Genomic DNA, 17,085 nt, shown 5'->3' on the forward strand with positions numbered 1-17,085 from the left:
CTTTTACTTTCAGAGAGGGGTTGACGAAGAAATGATCAGGAATTGGAGTTAACAGCTTTTCTGTTGGGCAGTTCGACATGAAGAAAATACCTGTTCAAGGACTTGAAATAAAAAGGAAAAAGAGGCCACACATCCTTACATACATGATCTTTCTTTCTTTCCCTTTCTTTCCTTCTTTCTTTCTTTCTTTCTTTCTTTCTTTTTCTTTCTTTCTTTCTTTCTTTCCTTTCTTTTCTTTCTTTCTTTTCTTTCTTTCCTTCCTTCCTTTCCTTTTCTTTCTTTCTTTCTTTCTTTCTTTCTTTCTTTCTTTCTTTCTCTCTTTTTCTTTCTTTCATTTCTCTTTCTTTCTTTCTTTCTCCCTTCCTTCCTTCCTTCCTTTCTTCCTTCCTTCCTCCTTTCCTTTCCTTTCCTTTCCTCTTTCTTCTTCTTCTTCTTCTTTTTTTTCTTTTTTTTTGAGATAGTTTTACTCTGTTGCCCAGGCTGGAGTACAGGAGGCTCAATCTCAGCTCACTGCAACCTCTGCCTCCTGGGTTCAAGAGATTCTCCTGCCTCAGCCTCCTGAGTAGCTGGGATTACAGGTGCGTGCCACCACACCTGGCTAATTTTTGTATTTTTAGTGGAGACAGGGTTTCACCATGTTGGCCAGGTTGGTCTCAAACTCCTGACCTTAAGTGATCCACCCACCTTGGCCTCCGAAAGTGCTGGGATTTCGGGTGTGAGCCACTGCGCCCGGCCTGAGCCACCGCCCCTGGCTGTTTTATATGTTACGTGTATCGTATGCTATATTCTTACAAGTAAGCTAGAGGAAAGGAAATGCTATTAAGCAAATCTTAAGGAAGAGAAGACACATTTACGGTTCTTAAAGTGGGAGTGCATCCTCATAAAGGTATTCATCCTGGCTGTCTGCTGGTGGAGCAGGCTGAGGAGGGGGAAGAGGAGGAGGGGCTGGCCGTGCTTTCTTGGTGGCAGAGGTGGAAGAAAACCATCGTATTAGTGGACCTGCCCAGCTCACACCTGTGCTATTCACAGGCCAACTGCACTTGAGCTGTTTCTCCTGAGAACAAAGACAGACTCCCTGTGCTGGAAATTTTCCACTGCTACATGTCTACGATTTGATATCAGCCACATTCAACATTCTTCACTCTTTCTGTAATTTCCCTTGTAGCTCTTTTTAAAAATCAAACATTCAGTCCACCTGCATTTAGCTTTCCCAGTGTCCTTTCTTCTTCTAGGACAGTTCCTTAGCCTTTTATTTTCTGCCTTTCGCGACAGCGACATTTTTGAAGACTCTGAGCCCATTGTTTTGCGGAGTGGCCTCTCCGCTCGGGTTTGTCTGACCGCACTGACATTCAGTCGCCTCAGCTTGCAGGGCCCCAAGGCCTCGTTCTCTGCTCCCGGACAGGTCAGTAAGACGCGTGGCTCTGGCAGGGAGCCTTGCAGTGCTCGGGCAGTGCAGTGTCTGGGAACACTGTGGCTTTTAGCTCCTCTCTCTCTCTCCACTTCGGGGAACTTCTCTTTTTTCTTTTTTTTTTTTTTTTTTCTTTCTTTGAGACAGGGCTCGCTCTGTCTCCTGGGCTGGAGTGCAGTGGTGTGATCTCGGCTCACAGCAACCTCCACCTCCCAGGTTTAAGTGATTCTTGTACCTCAGTCTCCCTGAGTAGTTGGGACTACAGGCACCCGCCACCATGCCTCGCTAAATTTGTTTTTTTGTATTTTTAGTAGAGATGGGGTTTCACCATGTTGGCCAGGCTGGTCTTCAACTCCTGACCTTAAGTGATCCGCCTGACTCAGAGCCACCATGCCCGGCCATAATTCTGGGAACTGTTCTCACTTTATTCATACATCAGCAGAGTTTGAGCACTCTCTGTGTGAGCACTCTGTATGGGAGCACTCTGTGTGTGAGCACTGCTCTGTGAGCACTCTGTGTGAGCACTGTGTGTGTGAGCACTCTCTGTGGGTGAGCACTCTGTGGGTGAGCACTCTGTGTGTGAGCACTGCTCTGTGTGTGAGTACTGTGTGTGAGCACTCTGTGTGTGAGCACTCTGTGAGCGCTGTCTGAGCACTCTGTGTGTGAGCACTCTGTGTGTGAGCACTGCTCTGTGTGTGAGTACTGTGTGTGAGCACTGTGTGTGAGTACTGTGTGTGAGCACTCTGTGTGTGAGCACTCTCTGTGTGTGAGCACTCTGTGGGTGAGCACTCTGTGTGAGCACTGCTCTCTGTGTGAGTACTGTGTGTGAGCACTCTGTGGGTGAGCACTCTGTGTGTGAGCACTCTGTGGGTGAGCACTCTGTGTGAGCACTGCTCTCTGTGTGAGTACTGTGTGTGAGCACTGTGTGTAAGTACTGTATGTGAGCACTCTGTGTGTGAGCACTCTCTGTGTGTGAGTACTATGTGTGAGCACTCTGTGAGCACTCTCTGTGGGTGAGCACTGTCTGTGTGAGCACTCTCTGTGAGCTCTCTGTGTGTGAGCACTGTCTGTGTGTGAGCACTCTGTGTGTGAGCGCTGTCTGAGCACTCTGTGTGTGAGCACTCTGTGTGAGCACTGTGTGTTATCACTCTCTGTGTGTGAGTACTGTGGGTAAGCAGTCTGTGAGCACTCTATGTGTGAGCATTCTGTGTGTGAGCACTCTGTGTAAGCACTGTGTGTGAGCACTCTGTGTGTGTGAGCACTCTGTGTGTGAGCACTCTGTGTGTGAGTACTGTCTGTGTGTGAGCACTCTGTGTGTGAGCACTCTCTGTGTGTGAGTACTATGTGTGAGCACTCTGTGTGTGAGCACTCTCTGTGGGTGAGTACTGTCTGTGTGAGCACTCTCTGTGAGCTCTCTGTGTGTGAGCACTCTGTGTGTGAGCGCTGTCTGAGCACTCTGTGTGTGAGCACTCTGTGTGAGCACTGTGTGTTATCACTCTCTGTGTGTGAGTACTGTGGGTAAGCAGTCTGTGAGCACTCTATGTGTGAGCATTCTGTGTGTGAGCACTCTGTGTAAGCACTGTGTGTGAGCACTCTGTGTGTGTGAGCACTCTGTGTGTGAGCACTCTGTGTGTGAGTACTGTCTGTGTGTGAGCACTCTGTGTGTGAGCACTCTGGGTGAGCACTGTGTGTGTGAGCACTCTCTGTGGGTGAGCACTGTGTGTGTGAGCACTCTCTGTGGGTGAGCACTCTGTGGGTGAGCACTCTGTGAACACCTTGTGAGCGCATCAGCCCTGGGACGGACTCCCCGGGGTCCTGTGCTCACGGCCACATCAGCTTGTGTGCGGCGGTGGTCACAGAGAGGGAGAGGTGTGGTTGGCCAGTGCCAAGCCCCGTGCACGTCCCTCGCGTGGTCCATGCTGGGCGCGAGGGGCCTTGTCCCCTGAGTAGATGCTGATTGTCTGCTCTGAATGGCCGCTGAAGCCAAGACCAGAGAGGCTGAGTTCCCGTCCCAGGCATCGGGCTCTGACAAGGGGAGCTGGGTCTGAACCCAGGTTCAGCTCAAGCTCTCATGGGGGAACCACCGCCCGCTGCTGCCTGGGGAGGATGCCTGTCCCAAGATTGTCCTGCCCCAGCCCAGGGAGGGAGCCGAGAGCATCATGAGTGAGCATCCCGCCCCCCGTCAGTGTCCACGGTGCGCTCTGCTGGGAGTCGGGCACTGGGACACAGTATTTGATGTCAGAGCCAGGAAATGCTGAGCCCCCATGAGGCAAAGCGCGGCCAGTGCTGACTCCGGGAGGTCAACGGGCACCATGAGCCGTCCGGCATTCCCATAATCCCGCTGCCTGTGTCACGAGGGGCTTCCAGAAAAGACCCAGCACCCAGTCTCAGGGTCCCTCCAGGACCGCCTTGTTCCTAACGTGATGTCCATGAGCCACCCAGGAAGCAAAACAGGAAGAGGCACCTGCCCTGTTCCAGATCCTTCAGCTGTGGAGACTACATGCTGTGTAGACAGCTCCCTACGTGGAGCACCCATGTGTAGACCACTCTGGGTGTGTAGTGTGAATGCGTGTGTGTGGGGTATGTGGTATATAGTGTGTCTGCTGTGTGTGTGGTGTGTGTCATGGTGTGTGTGTGGTGCTGGTATGTGTTGTGATATGTGTTGTTTGTAGTGTATGTGTTTGTGGTATGTGTGTGGTGTGTGGTATGTGGTGTGCCTGTTGTGTGGCTGTTGTGTGTTGTGTGTGTCATGTTGTGTGTGTGATGTGTGTTGTGTGTTGTGTGCGACATGTGTCATGGTGTGTGTTATGTGTAGTGTGATGTGTGTCATGTGTCATGTAGTGTGTGGTGTGCCTGTTGTGTGTTGTGTGTGACATGTGTTGTGTGTTGTGTGTCGTGTGTTGTGTGTGGTGTGTCATGTGGCGTGTTGTGTGCAGTGTGCATGGTGTGTGTCATGTGTATGTGTGGTGTGCCTGTTGTATGTATTGTGCATTGTGTGTGATGTGTGTCGTGTGTTGTGCATGTTGTGTTGTGTGTGGCATGTCTGTTGTGTGTTGTGTGTTGTATGTGATGTGTCATGTGTGCAATGTGTCATGTGTCATGTGTGTTGTGTACTGTGTTGTGTGTGTGTGTGATATGTGTCTTGTGTGTGTTGTGTGTAGTAGGTGTCGTGGTGTGTGTTGTGTGGTATGTGTCGTGTGTTGTGTGTAGTGTGTGTGATGTGTGTTGTGTGGTGTATGTGTGGTGTGTCTGCTGTGTATGTGTGGTGTGCCTGTTGTGTGTATTGTGCGTTGTGTCGTGTGTCGTGTTTTGTGTTGCATCATGTATGTGATGTGTGTCGTGTTGTGTGTCATGTGTGTCATGTGTGTCATGTGTGATGTGTCTTGTGTCATGATGTCATGTGTGTTGTCATGTGTGTGGTGTGTCATGTAGTGTGTTGAGTGTAGCATGTTATGTGTGTCATGTGGTGTATGTGTGGTATGCCTATTATATGTATGGTGTTTATTGTGTTGTGTGTCGTGTGTTAAGTGTGTCATGTGGTGTGTGGTGTGTGTACGTGTGGTGTGTGTCGTGTGGTGTGTGTATGTATGGTGTGTCTGGTGTCGTATGTGTGGTGTGTGTCCTGTGGTGTGTGTTGTATGTGTGTTGTGTGTTGTGTGGTGTATGTGGTGTCATATGTGTGGTGTGTGTCATGTGGTGTTTGTGGTGTGTGTCATGTGTGCATGTGTGTTGTGTCATGTGGTGTGTGATGTGTGTTGTATGTGTGGTGTGTGTCATGTGGTATGTGTGGTGTGTGTTGTGTGGTGTGTCATGTGTGTGGTGTGGTGTGTGGTGTGTGTGTCACGTGTGGTGTGTGTCATATGGTGTGTGTCATGTGGTGCGTGGTGTGTGTCATGTGGTGTGTGGTGTGTGTGTCACGTGTGGTGTGTCGTGTGGTGTGTGTGGTGTGGTGTGTGTCACGTGTGGTGTGTGTCATGTGGTATGTGTGGTGTGTGTCATGTGGTGTGTGGTGTGTGTCATGTGGTGTGTGGTGTGGTGTGTGTCACGTGTGGTATGTGTCGTGTGGTGTGTGTGGTGTGTGTCGTGTGGTGTGTGTGGTGTGGTGTGTGTCATGTGGTGTGTGTGGTGTGTCGTGTGGTGTGTGTGGTGTGTGTCATGTGGTGTGTGTGGTGTGTCGTGTGGTGTGTGTGGTGTGTGTCATGTGGTGTGTGTGGTGTGTGTCGTGTGGTGTGTGTGGTGTGTGTCATGTGGTGTGTGTGGTGTGTGTCGTGTGGTGTGTGTGGTGTGTGTCGTGTGGTGTGTGTCGTGTGGTGTGTGTGGTGTGTGTCGTGTGGTGTGTGTGGTGTGTGTCGTGTGGTGTGTGTCGTGTGGTGTGTGTGGTGTGTGTCGTGTGGTGTGTGTGGTGTGTGTCGTGTGGTGTGTGTGGTGTGGTGTGTGTCGTGTGGTGTGTGTGGTGTGTGTCGTGTGGTGTGTGTCGTGTGGTGTGTGTGGTGTGTGTCGTGTGGTGTGTGTGGTGTGGTGTGTGTGATGTGGTGTGTGTGGTGTGTGTCGTGTGGTGTGTGTGGTGTGTGTCATGTGGTGCGTGTGGTGTGTGTTGTGTGGTGTGTGTGGTGTGTGTCATGTGGTGTGTGTGGTGTGTGTTGTGTGGTGTGTGTGGTGTGTGTCATGTGGTGTGTGTGGTGTGTGGTGTGTGGTGTGTGTGGTGTGTGTCATGTGGTGTGTGTGGTGTGTGTTGTGTGGTGTGTGTGGTGGGCTCCCGCTCTCCCCTGGCTTGGGGAGTTTCCTGGGTTGTTTCTCTGAGCACCTCTGGTCCCGTCCTCTGTCTCTGAGCTCCTACTTTAACTCGTGGGGCTGCCTCGACGGATTTCTGCAGTTTTCTTACCCCTTTTCTCCTGTTTCCAGTTCTTCTTGGTACTTGGAGATTTCCTCAACTTTGTCCTCCAAGCTTTCTTTTTTTAATTTTTAATTTTTAATTGTATTATTATTTATTATACTTCAAGTTCTAGGGCACATGTGCACAATGTGCAGGTTTGTTACATATGTATACATGTGCCACGTTGGTTTGCTGCACCCATTAACTCGTCATTTACATTAGGTATCTCTCCTAATGCTATCCCCCCCCGCTCCCCCCACCGAAAGATTTTGCTTCTACTGCCATGGGGCTCTTTTTAATTCTTGAGCGTTCTTTTGTGTGTGTGAGATGCCATCTTGCCTTTGTTTCATGGATGTCACATTTTCTCTGATTTTCTCTGAACATTCTGCTGATATTTTCCATTAGTTTGCCTCTCCCCGTGGTTTTGTTCCACAAAACAAATAGTACATTGATCTGTGTCCTGAAGCTCAGGCATCGGGGATTTCCTGGGGTTTGCGGCCGGGGCTCTCTGAAGTCCGTGGGCCCCTCGCAGCCACCCGCTTGGGAACCTCACAGTTCAGATCCAGGGACCTGCTCCCCGGGAGTCCAGCTTCCTCGCAGAGGCCTGCGATGCCTTGTGCGGCCAGGGCCGTGCTGCCTGGCGTCTGCACGCAGTGGCGAGGGCTCCGGGCTCCCTGTGCAGAACCCTGTGCAGGCGAGGGGTTTTCCCGGCCCCCTGTGCAGGTGAGGGGGCTCCCGGCCCCGTGCGTTTTTGCTGGTCGCCCTGATCGTGAGGCTTCTCTCCCTGCCCACAGCTATCATTGGAGTCTCGGGGTCCAGGGGTTGGCCCCATCTCTTGTGGTGCTACAGGCCCAGACCCCTCAGGGTAAAGGACTTACCGACCCCTTTTGGGAATTGTCTCAACTCCAGAGACCTGCCCGTTGGGGCCACTCCCTCTGGTCCCGTGACTGCTGGCACACCATGTCCAGGCACCACCCAGGCAGCTCTGAACGGTCACCTGACTTCAGGGCTTTCTGCTGGGCTGGTGGGAGCTTCAGTGAGACCCACCGCGGAGGCGCCCATCCCACAGCCACTGCAGCAGCGCCCTCCTGCTCACCTCCAGCCAAGCTGGCTTCCCAGGGGCTGCAGACCCACCTGCACCCTAGGCTTTCATCCCTCCCCACGCCCTGTCTTTCGGCCTGAGGCTTCTCCAGTGTGGGTGAACTGAAAACACCCAGGGAACACCCCTCTAGGTGGGGTAGATGGCTGCGGGGCACCTCACTGGTCCTCTACAGCCCCACTGCACCCCCACATCCCCACTGCACCTCTTACCGCACCCCTCCCACGTCCCCACTGCACCTCTTACCGCACCCCTCTCACGTCCCCACTGCACCTCTTACCGCACCCCTCCCACGTCCCCACTGCACCTCTTACCGCACCCCTCCCACGTCCCCACTGCACCTCTTACCGCAACCCTCCCACATCGCCACTGCACCTCTTACCGCAACCCTCCCACATCCCCACTGCACCTCTTACCGCACCCCTCCCACATCCCCACTGCACCTCTTACCGCACCCCTCCCACATCGCCACTGCACCTCTTACCGCACCCCTCCCACGTCCCCACTGCACCTCTTACCGCACCCCTCCCACGTCCCCACTGCACCTCTTACCGCACCCCTCCCACGTCCCCACTGCACCTCTTACTGCACCCCTCCCACGTCCTCACTGCACCTCTTACCGCACCCCTCCCACGTCCTCACTGCACCTCTTACCGCAACCCTCCCACATCGCCACTGCACCTCTTACCGCAACCCTCCCACATCCCCACTGCACCTCTTACCGCACCCCTCCCACGTCCCCACTGCACCTCTTACTGCACCCCTCTCATGTCCCCACTGCACCTCTTACTGCACCCCTCTCATGTCCCCACTGCACCTCTTACTGCACCCCTCCCACGTCCTCACTGCACCTCTTACCGCACCCCTCCCACATCGCCACTGCACCTCTTACCGCACCCCTCCCACGTCCCCACTGCACCTCTTACTGCACCCCTCTCATGTCCCCACTGCACCTCTTACTGCACCCCTCCCACGTCCTCACTGCACCTCTTACCGCACCCCTCCCACATCGCCACTGCACCTCTTACCGCAACCCTCCCACATCACCACTGCACCTCTTACCGCAACCCTCCCACATCCCCACTGCACCTCTTACCGCAACCCTCCCACATCCCCACTGCACCTCTTACTGCACCCCTCCCACATCCCCACTGCACCTCTTACCTCACCCCTCCCACATCCCCACTGCACCTCTTACTGCACCCCTCCCACGTCCCCACTGTACTTCTTACGGCACCCCTCCCACATCCCCACTGCACCTCTTACCGCACCCCTCCCACATCCCCACTGCACCTCTTACCGCAACCCTCCCACATCCCCACTGCACCTCTTACCGCACCCCTCCCACATCCCCACTGCACCTCTTACCTCACCCCTCCCACATCCCCACTGCACCTCTTACCTCACCCCTCCCACATCCCCACTGCACCTCTTACCGCAACCCTCCCACATCCCCACTGCACCTCTTACCGCAACCCTCCCACATCCCCACTGCACCTCTTACCTCACCCCTCCCACATCCCCACTGCACCTCTTACCTCACCCCTCCCACATCCCCACTGCACCTCTTACCGCAACCCTCCCACATCCCCACTGCACCTCTTACTGCACCCCTCCCACATCCCCACTGCACCCCCGCTTTGACCTCCAGGGCATCCTTGCTCCCCCTGCACCCCCTATGCCCCTCCGCATCCCCGCAGCACCCATGGCAATCCTGCCATGCCTCACTGCACCCCCCTGCAGCAGCTACCTGGGGAGCATCGCTGCCACGATGAGCTGCTCAGCTTTCTAACAGCCCCAGCCCGAGCTGTCCTGACCTCTGGCACCTGCCGTCTTCTCCCCATCGGGTTTCTCCCTTGTGGTCACGTTAGTGGTGTTTTGGAGCTGTGGACCAGGGCACCACGTTTCACCGAAATTCACCCCAGGTAGCTGAGTGCTCTGCAAATCACCAGAGCAGCATCGCCCAGCAGAAAGGTGGAGCTCTCTGTCTGTCGCTACAACGTCTCCAGCAGCGTCCTGATGTTGTGACTTGAGTGCTTGTGAGCTCTGGATTGTGGCTGTTGTGTTGGAGATGCAGTCCCTGGATGAGAGACCTGTGCCTGGGGGTGCGTAGCTGACTCAGCCCCGCTAGGGTGTAGCCTCCCTCTGAGCAGAAGGGTGGGTTCACCGGGGGCTCTCTGCTCAGTCACAGGTGCCACCAGGCCTCCCCCTCTGCTGGGCAAGTGTATGGGAAGAGAAGGAGCCACTGAGGGTCAGCCCGGAGTGTCTTAGCACCCAGGGTCATGGCTACTCAAGGGCCATCCCGTCTCAGGCCAGATTTTAGTGAAAGTGCTAAGAAACTGTTCTGTCGTGTGTTCCCACCGCCTCCTCTGTTGCTCCTGGATGAATGGCCCCGTTCGTATGAGGTCTTTCATGTTTCCACCGACGGCCAGTTTGTTCTTTGGGGTGGTTGCATCTCCCTTTTTGTTGAGTGTGGGCCGGGTTTTGAAGGCAGGCACGCACCTCTCCTGCCCCCGGCAGAGTTCTGGAGCAGGCAGCATTCGCTTCTGCACGTGCACAGATGGAAACCCCGGTGCTGAGTCCCGTTTTTCCTTTTTGAACCCAGTGTTGGGTGTAGACCCTACGTGGGCACTGCCCTTTTGGCGACGAGCCTCTGGCAGGATGCTGTGGTGCCCTGAGATGGGAGGGTTAAAGGAGGCAGGAGGTCCTGTGCTGGGACGGTGCACTCTGGCAGCTCTGCCCAGCAGAAGCCGCAGTGATCTTACTGTCTTAGGGTCTTGATTTCCTTTCCCCCACTAGTGGAGAGCGGCAGCAGCCTCCACGCAGCACGCACAGGAGGACTCAAAGTGGGCAGTGAACAGTGTCCAGAATGCAGCATGCGACCCCCAAATGGATGGGCCCGCCGACCGTGGGTGGGCTCAGGGGCCCCAACATCACAGGCTAGAAAGTGTCTCACGTTTTCAGGGGGGAGCAATGTGAAAACATGTCCGCAGAGAAGTTTTGCAGATAATACACCTTCAGCAGACAAGAGCTCTTACCATGACTTAAAAGTGTGTGGGTTTGTCTTTTAATTACTAATAAGGTTAATTTTTTCCAAAGCCCTCTGACTCCTTGCCCCTTTAAAATAGTGTGGATGCTATGGGACGCTCTCCCCGCTCCCCCCGTACTCCCCGTCCCCCCCGTCCCCATGGTCAGAGGGAGTTGCAGAGCCGCAGGGGACAGGGTCATTTTTGTGCAGTCTTCCATGGGTGCAATAAGCAGGCTAGAATATGCAGGGATGCAGCTAATTAATGAACCAAATGACAATACCCCTATTAAACCATCGTCATCGGAAGTGAAATCATACAATGCTGTTGTAGAGACGGCTGTCCTTGGAAGAAGCGAGGACGAGCTTCGCCCTCATTCACTCTTGGGTGTGATTAAACACCGGGGTCACTCACAGCATTCTGGGCTGGGGAAACACTGTCTCAGAGTTGGCTGGTCAGTGGGTGATGGGTTCTTTTGTGTGGAGCAGGCCTGGTTGTGGCATTTGTTTGGAGGTGTGTGTGTGTGTGTGTGTGTGTATGTTTGTGTGTGTGTGTGGTGTCCCCATAAGATTTTTTTGAGACAAGCTGCTGTTTCTCTGCATTAATATAATAGCCTAATTAATTTTAATATTCGCCTGACTGTGCATCTAAGTCAGTTGGAGGATGTGTCACAGGAGGAAAATACTAATAGGATATGTGCCAATTTGCAGTTTAAGTAAGGCTGCCTCTAATAGGAGTTGAGAGCTTTGTATTAACCCCCAACAATGGAGAGAAGCCGCCTCGGCGGCTGATTACTTAGGCAACCTCCAGATAGATCCACACAGCCCATTGAAATTCCAATCATTTCCACGTACTATTCCCACCTATATAATTGTCAACTGGCCCTTATCATTATTTATTATGCAAAATTGAATTTTTTTGAAGCGTGAAGAATGAAGTAATTTCGTATGCAAACAGTTAAAACTCTCATGTGTATTCTGATTACGTACGTGTTGATAAATTCACTTATGATGAGTGACAGTGTGAGATTTTGGGGTCGGATCGGTCAATCCATGGAAGACACTGATGAAAATGACAAACCTCATGCCAGAAGCGTCCCCGGCACATCTCGGGTGGAGTGTGCGAAATGTCAGTGTCTAGCCGCTGTCTATTAATAACTAAATATGATTGTGTGTAATGAGCAGAGATTTTCGTGGTGATTGAAGTAGGATTTTTTTGATCTTCCAGATGTTGCTGCTTAGAAATTCATATTGCTTTTTTCCTGATGATGCCTCATGACCTTCTCAACCCTCTCCACTGTTAGAGCCCCTGTTATTCCCCGCACCGTGTCAGGCTGGGGGCTGACGTGTCCTCCACCACTGGGCCGATGTTCCCCCCTTTGTCAAAGTCCCCTTTTCCCATGTGGCCCAGCACCTCCTTTAGGATGAGGCTGCACTGGTGGGGCTGGGAAGGCTGATCAGGAGGTTTGCAGCACCAGGTCCAGTCCTCTCCCCTGGGGTCAGTTTGGCCTTGGACCAGGCATGAAACACCTGGCGTTTTAGGAGGGGGGAAGTTTGAGGTCAGCAGTGGCCCCAGAGCCTTGGGAGAGGGGCCAGGGGAGGGCCATTCTAGATGCATCCCAGGGAGCCTGCAGCCCGTGGCTACCCAAGAAAAGAAGAGAGGTCAAAGAGGGAGCCCAAGGCCCCACAGAGGGGAGATGAAGACCAGGGCGGGCGGGGGCCTGGCCCAGGTTCCGGAGAAGCAAGGGGTGCTTCTCGGATATCACGGTGGACAAGAGTGACGGGGGGTCATTAACCAGAGTGTCTAAGAGGCCGTGATGAGGCATGGACTCGGCTGTCCCCATCACGCGTTTGTGAGCTGAATCTTTCGTCCTACAGATACTTTCACGGAGCATCCAAAAAAGTTCCCATCATGTGCTGAGATGCAAAGACGGCTCAGCCCTGTTCCTGCCTTGAGGACTTGAGCCAGGGATGGCATATGGGAGAGCCAGGGAAGGCACACAGGAGAGCCAGGGACAGTACACGGGAGAGCAGATGAAGGTCATACACGCAGTGGTCCAGCTGGGGGTGGTGGATTCTGCATGAAGATTTTCCTAGAGGAGGAGCTGCCGCCCCCAGAACCTGAAGCCAGAGTTTGTATGAACAGCAGCAATTCCCATGCCGCCGTCTCTCAGGCCACGGTTGGAGAAATGGAATCTTCCCTCTACGTTAGGATAGTGCTTCATTCCAAAAACAAACAAACAAACAAAAAAATCCTTTTTAGGGCCAATTCCCAAGTCTAAGTGACGAGAACAGACAGTAAAGTCGAGTCCCCTCAGCAGTTCTTGAAAAACGCACTGGGAATGCTCAGGGTTTACGGGCCGAAGCCTTAATTCAAACAAACAAGCAAACAAGCCCGACGCGAAACATTACACACATCAATGCAAACAAAGAAAATAATGCAAAGAGGCACCTGACTGTGAGCGCGCAAATCAGTGGCCCTGTGAGGGAGGCAACCTGTGCACTGGACACACCAGGACCCCTCTCGGCAGCTCTTTGTTCCCTGTGTCACCTCACTCCAGGCCCCAAGTCACGAGGGTCATGCTCCAGCAGAGGCGCTCCTCCAGCCGAAGAGGGAGGCTCTGACGAAACCCGTGCAGACAAATTCTCGTGCCTGTGGTGGACGGAATCATGTATTCCTAAAAGATATGTTCACTGGGAGGCCAAGGCAGGAGGATCACTTGAGCCCAGAAGTTCAAGACCAGCCTGGGAAACATAGTGAGACCCCTTTGCTACCAACATAAATAAATAACTAAATAAGCTAGGTGTGGTGGCTTGTGCCTGAGGATGTAGAGCACACCACTGCACTCTAGTCTAAAAAAAGAAAGGTATAATCAAAGCCTAACCCCCGGTACCTGTGAGTGTGACGTTATTTGGAAATAGGGTCTTTACAAGATGTGCTCAGGTTAAGATGAGGTGATACTAGGTTAGGGCAGGCTCTGCTCCAGTGACCCGTATCCTTATTTGAAGGTCATATGAAGACCAGACCCAGGAGGGGAGAATGCCAGGAGACAATGGAGGCAGAGGCCGGAGCGACACATCTATGAGCCGGGGGACACCAGGGCCGGCCTGCAGCAGCAGAGGCTGGGAGAGGCAGGCATGACCCTCCTGCTGCGCCTCCAGCAGGGGTCTGGCCCTCCAAGGGCCTTGATTTTAGACTTCCAGCCTCCAGAACTGTAAGACAGTGAATTTCTATCATTTTAAGCCATCCAGTTTGTGGCAATTTGTTATGGCAGCCTTGGGAAATTGATACATAGCCCAGTTGGGCTGTTTTGGTGGGTTTCAACATGTTAAAATTTGTATTTAGGGCCAGGCATGCTGGCTTATGCCTGTAATCCCATCACTTTGGGAGGCTGAGGCGGGCAGATCACAAGGTCAGGAGATCGAGACCATCCTGGCCAACATGGTGAAATTCTGTCTCTACTAAAAATACAAAAATGAACTGGGCGTGGTGGCGCACACCTGTAGTCCCAGCTACTCGGGAGGCTGAGGCAGGAGAATCACTTGAACCCAGGAGGCAGAGGTTGCAGTGAGCCAAGATTGCGCCACTGCACTCCAGCCTGGCAACAGGGTGAGATTCCGTCTCAAAAAAAAAAAAAAAAGGTTGTATTTAAAATTAAAAAACAGCTTTATTGAGATATAATTCTCATGCATGCAATTCATACATTTAAAGTGTATAATTAGGCCTGGCGTGGTGGCTCATGCCTGTAATCCCAGCACTTTGTGAGGCTGAGGCCGGCAGATCACATGAGGTCAGGGGTTTGAGACCAGCCTGGCCAACATGGCAAAACCCAACTCTACAAAAAATACAAAAATTAGGTGGGTGTGGTGGCAGATGCCTGTAATACCAGCTACTAGGGAGGCTGAGGCATGAGAATTGCTTGAACCTGGGAGGTGGAGGCTGCAGTGAGTTGAGATTGCGCCACTGCACTCAACCTGGGCAGCAGAGTGAGACTCTGTCTAAAAAAAAAAAAGTGTACAATTAGATGGTTTTTAATATGTGGCCCTTCATGTCTGGCATCCTTCAGGTAGCATCATGTTTCCAAGCTTCATTCACGCTGTAGCGTGTTTCAGTGTGTCATTCCTTTTGATGGTTTGATACTGTTCCAGTGTATGAATCTACCGTATTTTATTCATCTGTCAATGGACATGTTGGTTGTTTCCACATTTTGACTGTTATGAGTAACGTTGCTGTTAACATTCATGTTTGCATTTAATTTAATTTTTTTTTTTTTTTTTTGAGACAGAGTCCTGCTCTGTTGCTCAGGCTAAAGTGCTAAAGTGCAGTGGCTTAATCTTGGCTCAATGCAACCTCCATCTCCCCGGTTCAAGTGATTTTCCTGCCTCAGCCTCCTGAGTAGCTGGGATTATAGGCGCCTGTCACTGTGCCTGGCTAATTTTTGTATTTTTAGTAGAGAGGGGCTCTCTCCATGTTGGTCGGGCTGGTATTGAACTCCTGACCTTGTGATCCACCTGCCTCATCCTCCCAAAGTGTTGGGATTACAGGCATGAGTCACCGTGCCCGGCCATGTTTAAATTTTTGTGTGGATGTAGGTTTTGCATTTCTCTGGGTGTGTGCCTAGGAGCTGACATGCTGAGTCATATGGTATCTCTATGTTTAGTCATTTGAGGAACTGTCAGACTGTTCTCCAAAGCAGCAACACCAGTTTACATTCCCATCAGCAAGGCGTGAGGGTTCTGATTTCTTCACATCCTCACCAATACTTCTTGTTACTTGACTTTTTTGACTCTAGCCATCTTAGTGGATAGGAAGTGGGAAGTGGTATCTCAGTGTGGTTTTCATTTGCATTTCCCTGATGACTAGTGATGTGGAGCATCTTTGTATGTGCTTATTGGCCATGTGACTATCTTCCTTGGAGAAATGTCTATTCCGATTCATTGGCCATTTAAAAAGTTGGATTATTTGTCTCTTTTATTATTGGATTGTAAGAATTTCTTATATATTCCAGAAACGAGTCCCTTTTCAGATACAAGATTTGAAAATATTTTATTTCATTCTTTGGGCTGTCTTTTCACTTTCCTAATGATATCCCTTGAAGCACAAAAGTTTTTAATTTTTTTGAAGTACTGTGTTTCAGTATTTTCTTTTGTTGCTTTTGCAGTTGGTGTCATACCAAAGAATTCTTTGTCAAATCTAAGGTCATGAAGATTCCCCCTGTTTTCTTCTAAGATGTTATAGCTTTAACTTTTATATTTAGGTCTTTCATCCATTTTGAATTAATTTTTTAACATGGTGTGAGGTAAGGGTTCAATTTTATTTTTTTCTCTTCTTTTATAGGTGGGTCCACTGGGATCCAGTTGTCCCAGCATCATTTGTTGAAAGGCTATCATTTCCCCACTGAGAAGTCTTGACATCCTTGTTGGAAATCAGTTGACCATAGATGTGAGGGTTTATTTCTAGACTTTCAGTTCGAATCCATAATGAAGCCAGTACCACACTACTTTGATTATTGTTGCTTTTTAGTAAGTTTTGAAATCAGGAAGTGTGGGTCTTTCAACTACGTTCTCCTTTTCCAAGATTGTTTTGGCTATTCTGGATTTCCTGCAATCCCATATGACTTTCAGAATCAGCTTCTTGATTTCTACAAAGACATCAGTTGGGATTCTGATAGGAATTTTGTTGAACTGGTAGATCATTTTGGGGAGTACTGCCATTGTAACGATGTCAAGTCTTTCAATCCATGAACATGGGATGTCTTTCCATTTATTTAAAACTTCTTTAATGTTTTTCAGCAATGTTTTGTAGGGTTCTAAGTTTTACATTTCTTTTGTTATGTGTATTCCCAAGTATTCATTTTGATGCCATTGCAAATGGAATTATTTTCTTAATTTAGTTTTTGGATCACTCATTTCCAGTGTATAGCGATGAAACTGGTTTTTGAAACACTGATCTTGTATTATGCTATATTTCCAAACTCATTTGCTAGTTCTAATAGTTTTTAAGTGAATTCCTTAGGATTTCCTGTATATATGGTCATGTTATTTGCAAACAGAGATAGTTTTATGTCTTTCTTTCCAAACTGAATGCCTTTTATTTCTTTTTCTTGTCTAATTGCCCTGGAAACTCCAATACATTGGTGAACAGCAGGGTGAGAGTGGACATCTTTGTCTTTTTTTGTGACCTTAGTGGGGAAGTATCCAGTATTTCACCATGAAGTATAATTTTAGCTGTGGGTTTTTCATAGATGCCGTTTCTTTGGTTGAGAACTTTCTATTAGTAGTTTGTTGAGCATTTCTATCATGGAATGAGGTTAGGATTTTGTCAGATTTTTTTTTATTTTTTCCTGCATGTGTTAAGATGATCATGTGATTTTTGTTTTCTGTTCTGGTGATATGAGGTATTACCTTAATTGATTTTCAAATGCTCAACCAATCTTGTATTCCTAAGATAAATCCCACTTGGTCATAGTATGTAATTCTTATTATAACTGCTAAATTCAATCTGCTAGTATTTTGTTGAGGATATTTGCATCCATATTAATAAGAAATATTGCTCTGTAGTTTTGTTTTCGTGTGACATCTTTGCCTTGCTTTGGAAGTATATAATACAGGTCTTATTAAATGTTGCACATTCTTTACAAAAAACAAATCCCCAAGCTGTCATTTAATACATTTTTCCA

The sequence above is a fragment of the Macaca mulatta genome, chromosome 3 (assembly GCF_049350105.2).
Source record: "Macaca mulatta isolate MMU2019108-1 chromosome 3, T2T-MMU8v2.0, whole genome shotgun sequence".
NCBI lineage: Eukaryota > Metazoa > Chordata > Mammalia > Primates > Cercopithecidae > Macaca > Macaca mulatta.